Below are 6,267 nucleotides of genomic sequence, written 5' to 3'. Positions count from 1 at the left end.
GGATTAAAAACCAGAATCCTACAATATGTTGTTTACAAGAAACATGTTTGAAGCAGAGGGATACACACAGGGTGAAGGTAAAAGGTTGCAGCAAAATATATTGTGCCTCAATGGAAGGAAAAAAAATCTGGGATAATAATCTCAGACAAAGCAAAAGGAAAAATCAATATCATTAAAAGGGATAAGGAAGGAAACTACATCTTCTTAAAAGTCACCATTGCTAATGAAGCTATATCATTATTAAACAAGTATGTACCTAGTGGTATAACATCCAGATTCCTGGGGGAAAAGCTGAATGAATTACAGGGAGACAAAGACAATAAAACTTTAATAACTGGAGACATCAATCTTCCTCTTTCAGAATTAGTTAAATCTAATAATAAAATACACAAGAAGGAAGTTAAGAAGGTGAATGAAATCTTAGAAAACTAAGATATGATAGACTTCTGGAGAAAACAATGTGAATAGAAAAGAATACCTTTTTCTCAGCAATATATGGCACCTTCACCAAACCTGACCATGGACTAGGGCATAAAAACCTCATAATCAAATGCAGGAAGGCAGAAATAATAAATACACATTTCTCAGATGATTATGCAACAAAAATTGCATGTAATAAAGTGTCAGAGAAACATAAACCAAGAACTAATTGGAAATTAAATAACTGTCTTTAATAATGGGTGGATCAAACAGCAAATAATAGAAATAATCAATAATTATGTCCAAGAAAATGATAATAATGAGACATCATACCAAAATTTATGATATGCAGCCAAGTCAGTTTTGAGGAGAAATGTTATATCTCTAAATGCCTATTTGAACAAAATAGAGAAAGAGGAGATCAATGAATTGGGTATGCAGCTAAAAAAAATAGAAAAAAAACAAATTGAACATCTACAATTAAATACCAAATTATAAATTCTGACAATCAAGGGAGAGATTAAAAAAATTAAAAGCAAGAAAACCATTGATCTCATAAATAAAACTGAGTTGGTTTATGAAAAAGCTAATAAAATACACCAACATTTGGATAATCTGATTAAAAAAAGATAACTAAATTACCAGTATCAAAAATGTAAAGGGTGGATGAACCACCAGTGAAGCAGAAATAAAAAAGATATTTCAGAGCTATGTTCCTGAATTATATGCCGATAAATGGAATAACTTAAGTGAAAGGATGAATATTTACAAAATACAAACTGCCCACATTAGCATAAGAGGAAATAATTTACTTAAATAACCCTATTTCAGGAAAAAAGGAATTGAAGAAACCACCAATAAACACACTAAGAAAATGTCTCCAGGTTCAGATGGATTTACAATTGAATTCCACAAAACATTTAAGGAACAATTACTTCCTATTCTACATAAACTATTTTAAAAAACAAGAGAAGAAGGAGTTCTGCCAAATTCTTTTTTATAATACCAACATGGTGCTGATACCTAAACCAGGAAGAACCAAAACAATACAAAGAAAATTATAGACCAACCTCCCTAATGAATATTGATGGAAAAATCTTAAACAAAATTTTAGCAATGAGATTACAGCAAGTTATTACAAGGATAATATAACATGATCAAGCTGGATTTATACCAGGTAGGCAGTGATGGTTCAACATTAGGTAAACACTCAATATAATAAAACATTTCAATAGCAAAATCAACAGAAGTCATATGATGCTGAAAATGCCTTTGATAAAATACAAAATATTTTCCTATTAAAAACATGAGAAAGTTTAGGAATAAATAGAGTTTTCTTAAAATAATAAATAGCATCTATCTAAAACCATCAACAAATAATATATTTAATGGAAATATACTTGAAGCATTTCCACTAAAGTCAGAAGTAAAACAATGATGACCATTATCACCATTACTATTCAATATAGTACTAGAAATACTAGCAGTAGCAATAAGAGAAGAAAAAGAAATTAAAGGAATCAGAATTGGCAATGAGAAACACAACTTTTGTTCTTTGCAGATGATATGGGGGTATCCTAGAGAACTCAAGAAAATCATCTTAAAAACACCTTGGGGGTGGCTAGACGGTACAGTGGATAGAGCACCAGTCCTGGAGTCAGGAATACCTGAGTTCAAATCCGACCTCAAACACTTAATAATTACCTAGCTGTGTGGCCTTGGGCAAGCCACTTAACCCCATTTGCCTTGCAAAAAAAAAAAAAAACCACATTGGAACAATTTACAAATTCAGCAAAGTAGCAGGATATATAAAATAAACCCACATACATCATCAACATTTCTATATATGAGCATAAAAGCCCAAGAAGGAGAGATAGAAAGAGAAATTCCATTAAAAATAACTGTGGACCTTGGCCTGGCAATCCTCTCCCCTGGTCCTACTACCCAGACTCTCCGCCGCTGCCATGGTGCCCACCACCATTCTACCCACCACCATGTTCTGCAGCTGCGTCTTCTGACTGCTGCACCAAGCCCAGGTCCCGGCCCCTCCAGTGAGCACCTGTCCTGAGTCCGCCTCCGTTGCCGCAGTTCCCAGACAGATGTCCTTCACCTTCGCCTCCACGACACAGGTGTATTTCAATGAGGCCAATGTGAAACAGGTGGATGTCCCAACCCAGAGTGGGACTTTTGGGATCCTCGCTGCCCACGTCCCCACCCTGCAGGTGCTGAAGCCCGGTGTGGTGATTGTGCATGCCGAGGATGGCACCACCACTAAGTATTTCTCAAGCAGTTGTCCTGTCACCATGAGTGCCGATTCCTTGGTGCAGCTGCTGGCAGAAGAAGCTATGGCACTGGATATGCTTGACCTGTCGGCTGCCCAATTCAACCTGGAAAAGGCACACTTAGAACTGTCAGGAGTGTCAAATGAGGCAGCCCCAGGCGAGATTCAGATGCTGATGGAAGCCAATGATGCTATTGTGAAAGTGCTGGAATGATGAGCTAAGGAGCTGGAAATTTGAAGCCATCCAGAGCCGGTGTGACTGGTCTGCTCCATGACAGTCACCCAGAAAGGAGAATGACTGCCTCCAGGTGACCCCCACACCCTCATCCCCAGATTTAAAACCTCAAAGGTTCTGGACTTTAAAAAAAATAAATAAAAAATAACTGGAAACATTAAATTAGTGGGAATCTACCTCCCCAAACAAACCCAGAAACTGTATGAACACAATTATAAAGCACTCCTCACCCAGATACAGTCAGGTCTAAATAATTTGGAAAATGTCAACTGTCCTTGGTTAGGTTGAGCTAATATAATAAAAATGACAATTCTAACCAAATTAAATTACTTATTCAGTGCCATACCAATTAAAGTACCAAATAACTACTTTATCATGCTAGAAAATATAGTAACAAAATTCATCGGAAGCAACAAATGGCAAGAATAAGGAACTGATAAAAAACTATAAAGAAAGATGACCTAGCTCTTCCAGATCTAAAACTGTACTATAAAGCAGCAGTCATAAAAACTTCCTGGTACTGGTCAAGAAATTGAGTAATGTATCAGTGACAGGATAGATTCAAAAGAAACTGCAGTGAATGACTACAGCAATTTACTGTTTGACAAACCCAAAGACATAAGCTTCTGTCACTATTTGACAAAAATTCTGGAAAATAAAATGGTAAAAACTAGCTATAGATACACATCTCTCACTCTTTATCAAAATAAGTTCAAAATGGTTAAAGGATTTAGGCATTAAGAATGATGCCAAAAATAAATTGTTAAACCAAAAAATATTCTATGTATCTGATCTATGGAAAACAGATAACTTCATGACCAAACAAGAATTAGAAAACATTATAAATTGCAAAATAAATGATTTTGACTATATTAAAATAAAAAAGTTTTTTCACCAATATAAACAATGCTACCAAAATTAGAAGGAAAGCAGAAATCTGGGAAACAATCTTCACAAAGAGGAGTTCTGATAAAGGTCTCATTTCTAAAATATATAGAGAACTGCATCAAATTTATAAGATCACAAGTTATTCCCCAACTGATAAATGATCAAAGAATATGAACAGACATTTTTCAAATGAAGAAATTGTAACTATATATATATATAATCATATGGAAAAACACTCTAAATCACCAATGATTAGAGAAATGCAAATTTAAACAACAATGAAGTATCATCTCACATCTATTAGATTAGCCAATTTGAGGAAAAGGGAAGATGATCAATGTTGGAGAGATTGCGGGAGGATACATTGCTTGTTTAGTTGGGAACAGATTCAACCTTTTTGGAGAACAATATGGAACTGTGCCCAAAGAGCAATAAAATTGTTCATACCTTTTGACCTAGCAATTACAATTCTGGGTCTATATACAGAAGAAAATATAAAAAACAGGAAATGCCCATGTTCAAAAATATTCATAGCAGCTCTTTTTTTTTTAGTGGCTAAGAATTGGATGTGGGGATGCCCATCAATTGGGGAATGGTTAAGCAAGTTATGGTACATGAATCCTATGGAATACTATTGTTCTATAAGAAATCATAAAGGGTCAGACTCTAGAGAAGCATGGAATGGCATATGGGATCTGATGCTAAGGGAAGTGAGTAGAACCAAGAGAACAATGTACACATCAACAGCAACATTATGAGATGAACAAACCTGATGGAAGTAGCTCCTCTCAGCAGTCCAGAGAGCTAGGACAACTGTATTTGACTGGTTATGGGCTATATTATCTCCAACCAGAGAAAGAAAAACAAAACAAAACAAAACACACATACAAAAAAAACCCTTCTGAATCAAATGAACAGTTTATAAAAATTATCTCTTTCCCTTAATTCTAATTCCTCAATTCCAAAAATGACTAATCTGTAAACATGCTCAATAAAATATCCACATAAAACATTAATCTGACTGTTCCCTGCTGAGGGATGAGGATTGGGAAAGTAGGGTGGAGTAAAATTTTGTAACCTGGATATATGCATGTACATATGGATTGAAATAAATAAATATTAAAAAAAAGATTATGTACATTGCCAAAGACTCCATATCAAAATAGTAACAGATTTCACCTTCAAATTCTTGTTTACATAGATTGAGAAATTTGTCATTTTCCATTTCTTCTTACTCAACCCGCAGAAAAATATTCCTTTGGCAGTGCCATTAAATAATGGCAAGATAATTGGATTCATATTAAGATGAAGTGATTTGGATTATTATTTTTGTTATTTATTATTTGTGTGTCTATGAATAAATCACTGAACCTGGCCCATTTCCTCATTTGTACAAAGAAAAATAAGTCCTTATAAACTTTAGGGATTTTTTAAATATCAAATTACCATATTCATACTCCTTTTACATAATGTACATGTTCTATAGGACTCAGTGACATTAGTGATTTTTATATAATATAAATATCATGTGTGTGACATAAATATTAAATTCTTCAATTATGCCCCTTGAGAGAACTCAATTTGAAACACTGAATGATATGAGAATGATGTTGCAAGTGAGAATATTTATTATTTGGCATGAAGCATTCTAGGCAAGGACAGACTACAAAGAAAGGAAAAATATTTCCTGCCCTGAAGAAACTTTCATTCTAAATGTGAAAATAAAACTGCATAATAAATATACACAACAAATTAAAGATTATTTTTATAACTAATCTTTGGCAAGATTCTCTTCAAGGTTTGAGCTGAATAAAGCCAGTGAAATTGAGAGTTATAGATGGAAATGGGGGAAAAAATATTTCAGACATCAGGATGATCAGTCAAGTGAAAGACGAAGTCTCCTACAAAAAAACCATAAGTAGGTCAGTAAATATGGAATATTGAGAATATAGAGTGATTAAATACAAGGAGATTCTTTTGTATTTAAAAGCAATTCCCCTCTAACCTTTTTTGTTCAATTCTGGGATCTTTTTTTATCTATTTACCATTAACTAAGACATATTTGTACAACAATTTACCTTGTGTAATTTTTATTTAGCTACATATTGTACTGTGAACAAAAAATATTGGTAACCATTTGAGTTTTACAATGTAGATAGTTCAAAATCTTTTGGATAATTATGGGCATCCTTAAGAAGATATCCCAGGCATTGATAAATTCATAATAATCTGTAAGTCAATAAGGAGAACTTTACTTGTTCAATGGAATTCAGTATTAAGAAGTATTTATAAAAGATATTTTTGATGAACTGCATTTCTTTATCTATTATGTTCACTGTCCTATATAGTCATAAATTTCTTTTCTTTGTCCCTATTTTGTCATGCCAATTAATAATAACACCCCAGAGACATCCTATATAGCTAAATGAAAGTTCTTTTAATG

At 33.6% G+C, this 6,267-nt stretch overlaps 1 pseudogene; it reads left to right on the top strand.

Moving 5' to 3' along the window:
• Positions 1 to 2,438: 2,438 nt before the first annotated feature.
• Positions 2,439 to 2,915, top strand: LOC141519278 (ATP synthase F(1) complex subunit delta, mitochondrial pseudogene; annotated as a pseudogene).
• Positions 2,916 to 6,267: the final 3,352 nt, after the last annotated feature.

The sequence above is a fragment of the Macrotis lagotis genome, chromosome 3, assembly GCF_037893015.1.
Source record: "Macrotis lagotis isolate mMagLag1 chromosome 3, bilby.v1.9.chrom.fasta, whole genome shotgun sequence".
Taxonomy (NCBI): Eukaryota; Metazoa; Chordata; class Mammalia; order Peramelemorphia; family Peramelidae; genus Macrotis; species Macrotis lagotis.
The sequence above is the reverse complement of the archived record's forward strand: the minus strand, read 5'-3'. Positions and strand labels throughout refer to the sequence as shown.